At 50.4% G+C, this 16,212-nt stretch overlaps 1 protein-coding gene across 1 annotated transcript in view; it reads left to right on the top strand.

Moving 5' to 3' along the window:
* sema4c (sema domain, immunoglobulin domain (Ig), transmembrane domain (TM) and short cytoplasmic domain, (semaphorin) 4C) overlaps positions 1 to 16,212 on the top strand; it is a 76,474-nt gene that overhangs the window by 12,873 nt on the left and 47,389 nt on the right. The window contains exon 2 of the mRNA XM_076048258.1: positions 14,200 to 14,316. The gene's annotated coding sequence lies outside the window, so the exon portion shown is untranslated. The remainder of the gene's footprint in view (positions 1 to 14,199; positions 14,317 to 16,212) is intronic.

Raw genomic sequence — 16,212 nt, 5'->3', positions numbered from 1 at the left:
CACACACACACGGGCAGAAATACGTTTTATGCTCTGACTCATTCACATATCCGAGGATTTGTGCTTCCTGAGCATGAATGGAAGCATTTCCTCCGCTGTCCGCTGCTAAAAGCGGCTCGCGCTCGACCGATTGGACGGATGTTAGTCTCTGCTCCTTTGCAGAAACAGAATTTTACTTTAAAAAATAATCTATCCTAATAGAAGAGACAGTGTAGTTTTGCACAAAGCTTTTTTTTATTGTTAGCGACGATGGCCTCCAGCTGTTGTTGGCTAATAATGCTACAGAAATACATTTTTTTCCAACTTTCAAATTACAAATTACGACCAGATCTCAACAACCCGGTAGATGCCTGAGCCATCGGTGAAGGCGACATCTGCTGGCTGGGAGGCAGAACTGTTTTCTTTCCAACAATGTATCTATTGATTTTCCTATTTTTCTACACAGAGAAAACAGACAAAACCATGCAATGCAAAATCTGAAAGTTAAATAAACAATAGAACAGTCATATCGATCTCACAAAAACAATACAAAAAACAAAACGAAGCAAAAGCAACAACAAAAGGCACCACTCATCTCCACATTCCTTCAATAAATGTGACAAATTGTTGACCTACAGGTAGCTCCCTGAACCACAGCGAGACACTTGGTTCGTCCGCACTCGTCCGAGACAGGGCAATAACTCTTATAGACATATAAACTTTTGTTCACTGCACTTTATTCTGTATCCAGTTGGGTGGAGGCCGAGCAGGCAGAACGTTTTTTCCCTATCTCCTGCTGTTAAAGTTTGAAGCCCCTGTCTGTCGCTGATTAAAAGTTAAAGTTGAGCTGAAGCAGACGAGACGAGATTTAATCTGTCGCAACTAGAAAAAAAAAAAAAAAAAAAGGAGCTGTCCTTTATGTTCCTACTTCCTGCCTTCTGGCAGACCACTTCCTGTGGAGCTCCAGGCAGTGGAGCTCTTCCAGAGTGCAGCGGGCGAGTGAGTTCAGCTCGTCTAAAAACACTCATCCAGCAGAACAATAAACCCTGATGATGATTAAGATGCAATTACCTGAAATGTTCTTTCAGCGGCAGAAGTTCGGGAGACTCTGTTACCGCGGCAACCAAACCGTCCGCCGGGGGGGAACGAATTAGACTGGAACAAAAAGGGAAAAAAAAACTTCAAACTCCAAAATCAGAATTATAAGAGACACGATGATTAGCAAGTAGCAACAGTTGTTGAACACACGCGCACACGCACCCACACACACACACACACACACACACAGCCGCCACCGCATATGGAACAGTTTATCTCCACCACTTATTCTCCACTCCTATCAAACCAGTCCGCTCCTTTTTTTTTTCTGTTGTTGTTTTTTTCAGGAGGTCCAGGGAGGAGAGAGAGGAGAAACTCTTTATTATGATTTGCTTGCCTGAGGTTAAACCTACCGTGGAGACAGTCAAACACACACACTCACACACACAAAACACACAAACACCACAACACTCACAAACTCCTCCTGCGTCCAGAAGAAAAATCAATAATATGCCTCTTTTTTATATTAGAGGGAAAAAGGGCCTGAAAACTAATGTGGAGAGACACTCAGGGAGTAAGAGACAGATAGGTGGATGGATGGATGGATGGATGGATGGATAAACTTGTCACAGATGTGGTGTCAAATTGAACCGGGCCGACTCTAATCGTTCTCCCTCGTTGAAATTCCCTGAGCGTCACCCTGCTTCCCTCCTCCCTTTCTCCATCCATCCCTCCATCCATCCCTCCATCGCTCCGCCGTCCCTTCTCATCACTTTGCGCCTGAAAAGCTCTGATTTGTGTACCAGGATTAAATTCCTCAAATTTGTCTTGCACTCCCAGTGGGAGAGGCTCCGCGCTCTTTAATTAATTGATTTGGAAATGAAGTTAGCCGCCGTGTGTGTGTGGGTGTGGGTGTGGGTGTGTGTGCATGTGCGTGCTTCGCTTTGCACTTTGCACTTTGCCGGTGTGTAATTGTGTCTATCTGGACCTTCAGCTTGTCTGACAGACAGTCGATGCTGCTGAAGCGATTCATTTAAAAAAAACCCAGCGGAGGCATGTTGCTGATTTTTACCAGGCAGTTTTTTATGTTCCCTCTTTTGATTTAAGAGCGAGTAATTAAAAAGTGGGGTCGGGGGGGAACCCTCCAATGAAAACGTTTAGGAAGAGGAGGGGCCTTTCAGAGGAAACCTGAAAAGTGATTGGACGAACCCTGCGAGACACATGATGTATTATAAGAACTGGATACTGGACTGGCAATTTGGCGCCGCTGATTTTTTCCCCCAGTGGCCACTCAAGGTACTGCAGCAAAAAAATCAAATGGATCCAAATAGATCATGTGAGTTACAGAGGCATGATGGGAAGTGACACTACTGCTCATGCTCTGTGGGCCCATTAATGCGGAAGGCAAAAACTTTGTTGGCGTCGGCGGTGCCGGGTGAGCAACTCTGTTGAAATGAACTTGTATAGCAGCGATGGTTGAAGGAAAATTGAGAAAAATAAAAGATGATGTAGAAAACGAAGACGGAGGAGGAGAAGCAGGTTCTGCTCCTGGTTTCCTCCCCGTCGAGGAGCTTTTTCTCCAGCACGATTTAGCACTTTATGAATTTGACGTTGATACTGGCTGCGTAGGCTGAAGCCGGACAATTATGTTCTTTTATCTGAAGTGGCGGCAGTTATTGCAGCAGGATTCCAGGCAGAAGAAGAAGAAGATGATGATGATGATGATGATGATGAATGCAGTGATAAACAGCATAATTACTGCATCCTTCACAAACACACCTCCGCTTTTCTAACTTTCCTTTTTTAGTTTTTGTTTTTGTCCTCCCTCCAGACTGAAAACCTCCCGCTGCTTAGCGCTCACAGCTTTTAATGTTCCTCTTCAACTTTTCTGTGATTTTTTTTTTTTTTTGTAAGCTGATAAAAAAGACTATTCTAGATCAAATCATCTGAGAAGAATCACTCAAATCTTTTCCTGCGTTTTTAAAAAGGAGAAGCGGTTGCTGAGTTTTAAACCGCGTTCTCTGCAGCAGCAGCAGCTATCTGGGAGTTTGTATAATAGTAGAAGAAGAAGAAGAACAAGAAGAAGAAGAGTTCCGTCAGAGGCCATTCGCCTGCTCGTCAAAACACTTTGCAATTTTTTCGACCGTTCTGTTCGATGGCAGCGTCCGGGAGGAGACGGAGTGAAGCTGCAGCCAGGTGGCGCCGTTGCCAGATGATTTTTGCATATTTATTTGTTGTTTGTCGCTGCTGCCAAAACAAACTCTCTCTCCCTCTGCTCCCCCCTCGCCGACTCCGCCCTCGCTGCTCTGTCCGCCGGCTGGTTGCCAATCAAAGTGTGCGTCAGGACGCAAAGCCCTCTGTCGCTGTGTTTGTGTGTGTGCATTATTTTTTATTATCATTATTATTATTTTTTTAGGCTTTTTTCTCCTTGAGCGGTGTGTGTCTGTGTGTTCCTTTGTGTCTGCCTCTGAGTGTGAGCTCAACCTGTGTGTGTCTTATCTCTTTGTGTCTCAGCTCAAGTGTGTTGCACCCTCAAGTGTGTGTGAGGGAGAGGAGGAGGGAGGGAGTGACGGTGTGTGTGTGTGTGTGTGTGTGTGTGTGTGTGTGTGTGTGTGTGTGTGTGTGTGTGTGTGTGTGTGTGTGAAGGTGCTTCTTTTGTCTGAGTGCTTTGTGTCTGCATCGCCTTTTAGTTCTATTAATTATATATTAGTCTGGTGTGTGTGTGTGTGTGTGTGTGTGTGTGTGTGTGTGTGTGTGTGTGTGTGTGTGTGTGTGTGTGAGACACTCAAACCTGCAGCTCAATGAACTTTATGAACATTTACTAGCAGCTCTGCAGACTTGTTTCGATGTACGGGGTTAACACACACACACACACACACACACACAGTTGTGACTCACTGAGGGTTTAGTGAAAGGAAGTGTGTGTCAGGATGGGGGTGAGAGGAGAGGGGGACGGGGGGTCGGGGGCCTGGGACAGCTTTGTTAAATCAACAGCGGTGACGCTGCTTCCTGCCGCTCAGCTGGCTGAGGACGGCAGAGACAAAGGTACGAGTGTGTGCTGACAAACTCTGCACTTTACGCGTGTGTGTGTGTGTGTGTGTGTGTGTGTGTGTGTGTGTGTGTGTGTGTGTGTGTGTGTGTGTGTGTGCATGCCTGACACGGGCATACATGTAATTCACGGCTGCGGCTGGTGAGAAAGAGTTCAGGCTTGAGTCTATTTAAAGGTCCAGCGTTAAGCCCCATTTTTAGCTCCTGCTCCTCCTCCCACACTCCCACACGGAGTGAGACCTCTGCTTAGCCTTGTGTTTGCAGCCATCACTTTTGTCTGCTTAGAAACTGTAATGGAAACGCATCTAGTGGCTGAGTGTGATATGTGTACAAGTGGATTTTATTGGCTGGATGGATTGTTGCCAAACCAGGAAGTGACTTCACCTTCACAGGAAGCACCGTCGTCCAAGAAAGCAAAGGGTTTGAAGCACCGGCTGAACTGTCGTCCTCGCTGAGTTGAGGAGAGGGAGGAGAGGAGGAGAGGGAGGGGTAGCAGAGGGGGGAAAACAAGCAACAAAGGGGAGAGATGAAAAGTGGAGCGGAGAGATGAAAGCGAGTGTTTGTTGTCGTCAGCTGCTCTCTGACCACAGGCCTCCTCTGGACTGCCTTTACTGTCAGACTTTATTTGATTTTTCCACCGCCGCGGCCCCGCCCACCGTCCTCCTGAGTCGACTCGCCACCCAGACGCTCCGCTGCTCTGTTTTCTTTCCGACGGCGGGCAAAACAGAACGGCTCAGTTCTCTCCCTGCGAGCTCCACTTAAAGGGCCGAATCGAATCAAGTCCAATCGAGTGGCGTTTCTCATCGTCGCCTCCTTCCTGGATTGTCCTGGACAATCGTGGACAGCGGAGTCAAAATCTGGAAGGTGATTGGACAAAAAAAACCCCGTCGGTCTGTTACATCGAGCCAGCCACTTTAGCTGCGTCGTTTCAGCCCAAGTCTTCCAGGTTTTGCCTGTTGTGACGGCGATGCATTCAGTTTACGTCAGAATCCAGAGCTTTTTGATCAGATTTTTAAGATGTTTTTGTGGTTAGCATCCTTGGCACACGAAAAATATCTTTTTCTCATCCACAACTCTGAGTTCTGAGTGGCACTGAACCCACCGTGAGCGTCGCACATGTCTCACGTGGTTCTTTGTGGACGAGCATCTGCGCTAATTTCTTCAGCTCCGCTCGCAGCAGCAGCTCGCTTTTCCTTGGGTTTCTTCTTTTGAGGGTCATCTCCCAACAGCAGCAGCAGCTACTTACTCGATTCATCATGGCTAAAAGGAAGCTGGTTGTTTGACAGACAACTGCCTGCCTGCCTGCCTGTCTGTCTGTCTGTCTGTCTGTCTGTCTGTCTGTCTGTTGTGTGAGATGGATGTGACCTTATCAGTTGTTGCTTTTTTTCACTTTGCTATCGTGCGTCTGGCAGCTGCATAAATCAGCATTTTAAAAAATCTGAAAATCATGCTCTGTTTCTTTTTGGTAAGTTTTTTTGGGTTTTTTTTCACACGCCAATTTGTTCTGCCAAGGCGACCAGACGGTGTGAACGCAGCACGATGCGGCCGCTGCTCCGATCCGCCAGAGACCAGAAAGTTGTGTTCCGTCTCCAGTCGACCGCCGAGCTTTTTGATTCTGTGCGTGCGCAGCGCAGCGCAGCTTGCAGGCAGGCCTTGTTTATTTTCTCAATTTATTGGGAAAGTGGCGGTGGGGGAATTGTGGGGGGGGGGGAGGCGGCGCTGCTTTAAGTGTCGGTCGACGGCTTCCCGCTGATGGAACCAATAAATTACGAGCTGCTGAAGGTCGTTTGTGCCGAAAACAACGCCGCTTCAGAACCCGCTTCTGGAGTTTGTTTGTGCACTTTCTTTATTGGACGTCACATGACCACGTGACGTGAGTGAACGCTAGCACAACTTTCCCACCTGACCGCCGGACAGTCGGAGGTCGACGCCCACTCTGATTGGATGATTCCTTTCTCCCAAAGAGCTCTCCGGAGCTCTCAGGAAACAGCTTCGTTATAGCCCTCTGTTTAAAGCATCCTGCTAAAAAAAAAATAAAATAAAATAAAAATAAGGATAATATATATAAAAAAAAAAAAAAAACTTTGTTTAGCTTCATGATGCTTTAATGGACCGTCCACGTTTTGGAAAGGAGCCAGAACAAGGTAGATAAACCTGACAGAAACATCAGGCCCTTTGTGACATCACAGAGGGGAAGTTTCTGGCCAGTTCACTGACAGGACAGAGGCGCTGATTATTAGGAATTAATAATAATTAGTTGGAGGGTGCTCTTGGTTACATACTGATACGGTGAATTTACCTGACGTGAGACCTTTGAGTCGACGTTAACGGCATCTCCCGCGCATCACAATCTCGATTCATGCAACGCTGGACGAGCACAGAGGTCAAAGGTCAACGCATTCCCTGCAGTTGTGTGCAGACTGTGAAATCCTGCTGCTACCCTCTTTCCGCTTACGGCTGGTGTGGTGTCACATGCGCCGCCGGCAGATCTACAGAGCCGGCGTGACGTCCCAGAACGGAACACGCAGTCCGGCGCGCGTTAGGTAACGACAGGAAGCGCGCTGCATAACGCAATGTGTTAAGAAAAAAAACACAACCACACTCGTGACTTCGACCGACCGGCAGGTTTCGCATAAAGCCTCGTCTGTGCTCCTCTGCCGCTGCTGCTGCTGTTGCTGCTGGTGATGGTAAACACTCTGCGTTATGTAATTCCTTTCCCGTGATGAATGAGTATCATGGGGGGGGGGGGATGCGCCACATCTTGTACTTGGCAGGCGGTAAGAACACTTTGTTTGGAACTGCTAGAGAGCGAGAGAGCGCGAGAGAGAGACAGAGAGAGAGAGAGAGAGAGAGAGAGAGAGAGAGAGAGAGCGACGAGCTGGTTGGAGGAGGAGCAGAAGATTGTGGAATCAGCCAACCCGGAAGAAGGTTTTACATTTTAACCAAACGCAGCAACTGTTGGCTGGATGTGAGCAGGAAGAGCGAGTTGTCAGGCTGAAGACCAACCCCCCCCCCCCCCCCCGACTTCCTGTGATGTAGATTCTGTTGTAGAATTGATTTTAGCAGGAAGCTAAACGTCAGCAACTGTGTTATTCTTGCAGGTTGCTACAAACAGAGGGCTAATTGTGCTGTTCTTTGGAGACCCATGCAGGTCGTGCTCCACCTGCACGCCATGCCATGTCAAATCTAGAGCTGAAAGTGGGACATAGGACCTTCATCTCACCAAATCACCAAAGCCAGCACAAAACACACACACACACACACACACACACACACACACTCTCCGCCGTCCTCCAGCCGTCGTTCTCCTCTACTGTCAGTGGAAACAAATGAGCCGAGGCGTGTGTGTGTGTGTGTGTGTTTACGTGTGTGTGGGCGTGCAAAACTTCCCGTCTGTCTGGCCTCCACCTCCTTAGTACGCCCCCCCACGCAGCACACACACACACACACACACACACACACACACACACACCTGTTCTGCACTGTTTCCCTCTGACACATCACTGACACGTCGTCTCAAGGCTATCCTGATCCTGCTGTGTATGTGTGTGTGTGTGTGTGTGTGTGTGTGTGCGTGTGTGTGTGTGATGTAGTCTTTTGAGAATCAGGGGAGTCAGGGTGGGAGGGGGGTCCTGGAGGGAGGTGTTGATGTGAGAGTGTGTTTGTTGTCAGAAGCTTTATTAATAAAGACGACCTCAGCCTGAGCTGCTCTGCAGGGAGCTTCATGTTTTTTTTCTTTTTTCCCCTCTTTTTGACTTTTCTTCCTCCCTCCTTTCCTTGATCTGTGCATATCATCGTTATTTCACCCATATTTTTTTTTCCCAGTTTCACGCCGTGAATGTCAATGCCGGCCGCCATCGTCTGCCTCCTGTCAGTTCTGCCCAAGACTGCGCGCCTCACTGTGTGTGTGTGTGTGTGTGTGTGTGTGTGTGTGTGTGTGTGTGTGTGTGTGTGTGTGTGTGTGTGTGTGTGTGAGCTCCAGAGTCAGGGATAATCCTTTTTGCCATAACTCCTTTGTGTCTCAGTGGATATGATTGCGTGCATCATTGTGTCAGACTAAGCAGTCGTCTGTTGCATGCTTATCCGTGTGTGTGTGTGTGTGTGTGTGTGTGTGTGTGTGTGTGTGTGCACTCACAAGAATAGAAAGACGGAAGGATTTACTTCAAAGTGTCACTCGGTTTTTAAAAAGTCTCCTTTGCGGCGGTGTGAGTCTCTCTGTGTGCTGCTGCTGCTGTTGTTGTGTGTCGTTGTTGCTTTAAATCCTCCTGATTTAAAAGTGTCGGCTGTGGCGCCTCAGCCTCAGAAACTCTGGCTGCCGTCGCCGCTCCCTGTCACGCCAGACGGACCAGATCAGGTCTTAGATCTCAGGGTCAGCACGGGAAGCGATTGTATGGACGTCACGTTCAAACGGGCCAGTCGCGTTCCTCCACTGCCAGCCTCGAGGCTTCCTATTGGCTGGAGGAGTCCAGGGTCAGTCTGGAGGGGAGTCCACTTATCGTCCACCCGGGAGGAAACAATGTGCAGCTCTGATCCAACTGGCCACTGCAACTTCCTGTTTCTGTCAGAACTCTGGCCGTAGCTCCGCCTCCTTCTGCTCAGAGGAGTTCTGAGGTCGACTGGCGACTGCTCAGGTTCCTGCTTAACTCAGTGTGCCCTCCTACCTCCCCAGGTGACCATTAAAGGGGGGAGGGGCACAAAATTGCTCCCAGCACGCCTCTTCCCGCCCTCAGGGGGCGGGGCAAGGTAATGAGATAATGCACGATGCTCCTTTCACCTGCACGCACGCACACACACACACACACACACACACATACACACACACACACACACACACACATACACACACAACCCCCCCGGTGGACATCTGCATGCGGTGCACGTGTGGGACAGCGCCTGCAGCAGGAGTTGATTCTTCAATTGATTCCCGCTCCCATGCATTACACTCTGACCTTCCTCTCTGCCAATGATTAGCCGACCCCCCCCCCCACACTCCCTCCTCACCCTTCCAGACCTCTCGGCTGCATCTGCATATCACGGATCCATAGAGAGAGAGCTAATGAAACAGGAAATCCTGCCTTTTCTGCTGCCCTCCACCTCGGATTGTGTCTGAAATAAGTCGGCGTTGCTGGAAACGCAGCTTGAGGAGGGTGTGGAATGGGTGGGGGGGGGTTGTTGCTCAGACATCGGTGGGAGGAGCTCTGGGGACCCACGCAGGACCTGCGGCGGATCTTCCCTCCATGACACCGAGCGGCAGCGTCTCTGGAGCGTCGGCGGAGGGAAGCGTTTCCCCCACAACGGCCTTAATGGAAGCTGCTTTTACACCTCCAGGCCTGAGAAAGCCAGTGATAAAGAGGGTGTGTGTGTGTGTGTGTGTGTGTGTGTGTGTGTGTGTGTGTGTGTGTGTGTGTGTGTGTGTGTGTGTGTGTGTGTGTGTGTGTGTGTGTGTCAGCTAGAAGCCTGGACGTGTGTGTGGGTCTTTATTTCACGATGTTATCAGCAGCCACAGCCAGGCCTCCTCCTTCACAAATACCAAAGTTTATTGCGAAAACGTCTTTTTCTTATAGCTCTGTGGCCGTCCACTGGAGGAAGACGTCTCTCTCTCTCTCTCTCTCTCTCTCTCACACTCTCTCTCTCTCTCTTTCTCTCTCTCCCTCTCTCTCTCTCGCGCTCTCTCGCTGCTGTGTCAAATAGAGAAGGCTATCCTGCGGCGCCCAGGACACAAAATTGCTCTTTTTTTTTCCAAACGCTAAATACAACTTTTTTTCATTTCATCGATTCAAACGGAAAATAGAGTCAAACCTCAGTGTTTAATAAAAACTTGTTTTGGCAAAGTAAAAAAGAAAAAATCCAAGAACCTGCGCCGTGGGTCACCGGTGTGGTCCCGCAAATGCAGCATTAACTCATGAAACATTCGGCTAAAAACGATTCCTGCAAAGGAAAGAAATGCGTCTTTGCGGCTCTTCAGCTGCGACGCCTCGTTGTTTTCCTTTCTCTTCTCTTTGCCGATGATGAAACATTAATAATTAATCGTTGAGAATGAGGCTCCAGCCGCCGCCGCCGCCCCTGTGGGCGTCCACGCGGCTGCTGAGCCGAGCGCAGCTCAGGGTTCCATCAGCAGGGATTTGTCGGCCCTCGCCGTCCTCACGGAGGCCAGACTGGGACTTTGTCTCGCTGTGGGAAAGGACAGGACTGAAGCCTCTGCAGCTTTTCGGTAGACACACTCACAGCTCGCCTCCTTCCCTTAAACACCTGAAAGACTTTGAATGTTTGTGAGACCAAACTTTTAGCCGCAGTTCTTCTTCTTCTTCTTCTTCGTCTTCTTCTTCTTCTTCTTCTTCTTCTTCTTCTTCTTCTTCTTCTTCTTCTTCTTCTCCTCCTTCTTATATTTTGTCCTTTTTCTTTTTTTCTGACTTCATCCTGTCATGTGACAAACTGGTCCACACTCTGGTGCTCGCTGTCGCAGCAGTGAGTCGAAGAGAAACGCAGCTGGATCCAGGGTGAGCGGGTGATTGCGGAAGAAATTGAAAATCTTTCCTTCAACCGAAAAGAAAAAATGGCGGCGTTTCTGTTGTGTTTTTTTTTTTGTGTGTGCGTGTGTGTGTGTGTGTGTGTGTGTGTGTGTGTGTATTTGTGTCTTGGTTTGTCTGTGCGTGTGTCAGCCCCGGAGACACAAAGAGCTTCAACACAACCACAAGCAACATCTGACTGTGCCTCTGGGCTCTGAGACGAATATTTTCCTCTGATATTGAAAACTCATCAGCGTCCGAGCGTCTCGGCTCCTGGTTGATTATTCATGAGCTGATGAGACTCACTTTAGCAAAAAAGCAGAAGATTCCCTCCTCCTCCTCGTTGTTGTTGTCGTCGTCGTCGTCGTCGTGGCTTTCAAGCATCTTCGTCGTGATTCGACTCTAATCAGCTCATCAGGATGTTGGATGAAGATGAAATCTGACTCTGAGGTGAGCGACGAGCTGAGTCAGAATAATGTCATGTAATGTAATGACATCAGTATGTTGCAGGGTCGCTGACCTACAGTGACCCCGTCTGATGAACCAGCCAAGAAAAAAAAACTATTTTTGTCCCCCAAAACTGCTCAGCACCTGGCGGCAGGTCACTCATCCAGCTATTACACATTAATAAATCGCTGTTTGGCCATATATCATGGAGGGGGCGGAGCCTAGAGCGGGCCGGGGGGGGGGGGGGGGGCTGCTGCTCCGCCGGCCACTTTGCCATCGATCCGCCGCTTGGTGGGCGATGCCGCCGCGGTCAAACGGAGGCCACCTCTTAGTTCCGGCCTGTAAATCACAGCTGGGGGAGTTAATGGGCCGCCGCACTCACAGAGGGGCCCGGTTCACGGCCCGGGTGGCTGCCAACGGCGGAGGGGGGCGGGCGAGTGGGCGGAGACTCGCCTTGTGTCGGTGTGGGCGGGGCCGACGGCGGAGATTGGCGCTCATCGCTCATGTCTGACGCCGAGCCGGGCCAGATGTCCGTCAAGATGGCCTCTGTGTGTGTGTGTGTGTGTGTGTGTGTGTGTGTGTGTGTGTGTGTGTGTGTGTGTGTGTGTGTGTGTGTGTTGTGTGTGTGTGTGCCAGGGTTTCAGGCTGCTGGCAGCCGTTCTGTTGGTACCACACCGCCACCTCCAATCAGACTCGGGCCCAAACGCTCTGGCACCCACTCTGGGCCTGCTGCCTTTGTGGGCGGGGCTTCTGAGTCACACACAGACAATTAAAGGTCCCATATTCTGCGAAATAAAAAACAAAAAGCAATTAACTGACAGTAATCAGCAGCTGCGTCTCCGTGACCCCTAGAATTGCACAAAACCTGAAGAGTGCTTTTAGCAGGAGGCTGCAAACACAGGGCTAAACATGCTGCTGCTTTCCTGGAGAGCTGTAATAGTCTGCGGACGCCAGACCTGTTGCCGGGGGGGGGGGGGGTTGACTGGAGGAGGTGGCTCCGCCCACAGACAGCATCCAGCCTGGCGCAGGGCAATTTAAAAGGCCTCGGCTTCACAGCGGGGGAGCCTGATGGACGCACAGGCAGGGCCGGTGCTGCAACACACACGTGGGCGTACAGCACACACACACACACACACACACACACACACACCACACGCTTCTGGAATTAGCAGGCAGGAGGTGAAGTGAGAACAAGCCTCAGGTTTGCAGCGTGAGTCAGTGCTGATTCACCAGCAGCTGCCTGCCGTCCTCTCTCAGCCCCGGGCCTGGGCACGTGCACGTGCGAGCGGGTGTGTGTGTGTGTGTGTGTGTGTGTGTGTGTGTGGATTGCCTCGCAGACTTCTGGCTGCAGTCTCCTTGAGATGAAGCCAGTGGAAAGCTGAGGTCTGGATGACTTATTTAGCAAAATTCCAGCAGAGATTCCTGCTTCTGCCACATCAGCCCCTTTGTGTGTGTGTGTGTGTGTGTGTGTGTGTGTGTGTGTGTGTGTGTGTGTGTGTGTGTGTGTGTGTGTGTGTGTGTGTGTGTGTGAGGTTGAGTTCGGCCAGGTCAGCAGAATATTTCTCTCTTCTATCCTGTCTGAGCAGCTTCTTCAGTGACCTCTGAGCTGCAGGTGGCACTCAACAAAGGGTTAAACACTCCACAGCAGGCGGTACACACACACACACACACACACACACACACACACACACACACACACACACACACACACACACACTTACTCTAATGCTGCAGATTTCCTTCAGACCATGAGGTTTCTCATTAGGCCTTAATTCACTTTGCAGCACATTTACTTAAAATAAGTCAATTTAGCGGAACCTGCCGCCAAATTGACATCCTGCTTGTTTTCTTACGTAACCTGTCTTCACTTTTCTTTTCTTCTCTTTTTTTCTACTTTGTGCAAGTTGATGAAAGGAGAAAATCCTTTCCTTTTTCCCGTGACCAGCAACTGAGTCAGCTGCTGATGAATCAGGAGAATCTCTCCCAGTTCTCTGCTGCCGGGGGTTCTGAGGCAGTTTTAGCCGCTTGGCCGCCTCGGTTTGGACGCGGTGCCGAGCGTCCAGAGGTGTCGCAGAGTTTCCACAAGCTGCTGTATCGACAGACTGGTGCGAGGAACCTCGGCTGCTGCTGCTGCTGCTGCACCAGCTGACTCCCGCATCCCTGACAGCATCTGCTCGGCCTGCAGCGCCTCGGCTGTGATTACCAAACCACTGATGTTGACACCAATGCACACACACACACACACACACACACACACACACACACACACACACAGAGACTCTGCAGTGAGCGATCTGCAGTGTGACACGTGTGGTATGTGATGGATGTGAGTCCTGAGAGTTCAGGTGTGTGTGTGTGTGTGTGTGTGTGTGTGTGTGTGTGTGTGTGTGTGTGTGTGTGTGTGTGTGTGTGTGTGTGTGTGTGTGTGTATTGGTGTGTCGCTGTGTCGTCTGCATGACTGATTTTTGCTGAGCTGACGTTGCATCATGAACCCGCCGCACCGTTTCAGCGGCCGCGTTTCAAATCGTCCAGATGAGGCCGTCAGGGCGTGCGTGTGCGTGCGCTCGTGCGTGTGTGTCCACTTTGCTTTTAGCACCACGCATCAAAAAATCCATTGGACACTGGGGCTCCCACTATAACTGAAAGGTTAAAGGTCAAAGGTGTTCTGCAAAACTCGCTTTTGCAGAACTCACTCGCCGTTTTGTTGTTTTGTTTTTTTTATAAAATGCGTCTCCAATGCGGCAGAAACGGAGGAACAATCCATCCTTTTGTTTCTTCGGCTTTTTTTTGGTGCAAATTCCAGCAACGCCTCACCTCTTTTTATGAGGAGGCTGCCAACGCAGGGCTAAGGGCTAACAGGGCTAAGGGCTAACACTTTCAGGGACGTCTGGAGAGACGCGTGTGTGTTGTGCGACGAATACTGACCCTCTAAAATAGAAACACGGAACCATTAGAGAAGATATACATCTCTCTCTCAGTCTTTGATGTGTGTGACAGTGCATAAAACGCAGGTTAGCCAGCGCGACTCTTAAAAGGTTCTCTTAAGTCGCAGACGAGCGAGGAAGCTGCTGCCGCCGCTGCTGCTGAACAACGCAGAGAGCCGCCCTGAAGACAGCCTGTTTTTTTTCTCTCATGTGACACTAAAATCTTGTTTTTTTTTTCTCTCTCTGTTTCCCTGCAGGCAGATGTGACGCTGGTCTGAGTGGAGCCGCAGACAAACAGGAAGAGGAGGAGTAGAAGTAGCAGAAGAAGGAACGGCAGCGGATAAATCAGGAAGGAGAGGAAGAAACAAGAGCAGGTGAGGAAGCGGCGGCCGAAACTGAGCGGCTGCGTTCGGAATACCAAGTTCACATTTACCAATAAAAGAACCAACGATCCCCCCCCCCCCCCCCTCACAGACCGCAATAATCAGAATTTCGGTCCAAATCACAAATTGAAATGCAACAGAGGATTTTTTCTTTTTTCCCCGCCTCCCAGCTGCTGGCTGAGAGTTGGCTGACTCATACCCAGGTTCCTCACCTCCACCTCACCTGGGTTCGCTCTCCCAGGTCGCACCGCTTTTTTATTCTTTTACATTTTCAGTTCACGCTGGTTTTCCCTTTTAACCAAACAGAGCTGAAAATAACAAGGTGTCGACCAGGTCGGTCAGCACGACCCGGTGTTTGTGGTCAGCATTGATTCGACTCACACGTCCCTCCAGGGGAGGGACCTTGGAAGCTTGTTGGCCGTCGCTTCCTGCCTTTTGCTACAGGACGGAGCTGAGAGATTTCCCTCCTCCGTCCGCCTGTGTTTTGAGGTCAAATTCTCTTTCCTTTTTTTCCCCCTCTCTCTCGTTTTCTTGCTGCGCAAAACAACAACTTGCACGTCATTGTGAATCAGCGAGCGTCACTTCTTCTTCTTCTGGGATGTAAACACCAGACTCTCAGGCTCCGGCTCCACCTCGTGATGGGAGTGTGGGGAAGGGGGGGGGCTGTGGGGGGGGGGGGGGGTCTCTGCCGAGTCGGTCGGATGTATTTTCAGACGCACAAACAAACGCACACACATGGGCTGTGCATGCGGCGGCGTGACGGCGCCTGAACGCAGGCGCGACGGCTCGCTCAGCCACACGGGGCGCTCTGCCGTTACATCTTTCTTTCCCTCCTTCCACCTCCGACTCGCAGACACGACTCACTGATCCGTTCTAATTCCGAACGACTCCGCCGCCGCCGCCGCCGCCGTCTGTGATTATCTCCGTCAGGATATCACTTGCCAATCATAAATAGCTTCCTGTGACAGACTAGCAGAGGCTCGGCGTGGGGTGGGAGGGGGTGAGCAAGGCGGTGAGAGGAGCGCAGATAAAGTGATAAAAAGCCGGGAGGAGAGGGGAGGAGAGGGGGAGTGAAACGGAGGAGGAGGAGGCGGCTGTGTGTGCGGAGCAGCAGCCTGACAGGTGTCAGGTAGGAGGTGACGTCTTCTGATACAGCAGCCGTCACGCCGCCGCAACCGCAGCAGCAGCAGCAGCAGCAGCCGTTTTAACGCGCGCATGTGCTAACGCAGCAGCGGAACATGAAAAGCTACACGTGACGGCAAAACCTGCAGCTACTGTTCGATGGTGGGGGGAGGGGGGGGAGTCCTCACTCGCACGCTCAGAGGAGGCGGGCCTTCAAGTCAGCCACGTCGGTCGGCGGCGCATCTTTATTTATAACCGCGGCACTGACAGCCAGCACCGCTCGGTTTTCCTCCCCCCTGAATCCCGAATCCCTGCTCTTCCCACCTCGCAGCTCCTCAGACGGTGGAGAGGAGCTGCAAAGGTCCGGCTCTTCTTCTGAAAGATCGGCTGAGGAAGACAGGAAGTGGCCGCAAGCCTTGCCGGTCGCTAATGAGATTAGCACGCATGCTAGCGGGTGAACTAGACATTGCTGGCGCTACTTTTGCTCCTCTTGACTGTCATGTAGCCATGTAGTCGGCTACATGACTACATGTACAGCGCTACCTAGCAAGTAGGCTAGGTTTTGCTAACAATGGGCAACATTTTTGCACCTTGTCTGCTAAAATGTCGTGTTTAGGAGGATGTTTCCTTCCACTTGGTACCTTCACACACGTTCTATTGAGTTCTCTTTCCCTTTTTTTTACACCTACGCTTGATTTAACGTCATCATTCAGAACTTTTCTCCTCTCCTGGATTTTAGCCAATCATAATCAATTGTAATGTGGT

This window comes from Nelusetta ayraudi, unplaced genomic scaffold (genome assembly GCF_046127955.1).
Source record: "Nelusetta ayraudi isolate G7.1 ecotype Tasmania unplaced genomic scaffold, CSIRO-AGI_Nayr_v1 ptg000098l, whole genome shotgun sequence".
NCBI classification, from domain to species: Eukaryota; Metazoa; Chordata; class Actinopteri; order Tetraodontiformes; family Monacanthidae; genus Nelusetta; species Nelusetta ayraudi.
This window is presented reverse-complemented; position numbering and strand designations above follow the sequence as displayed.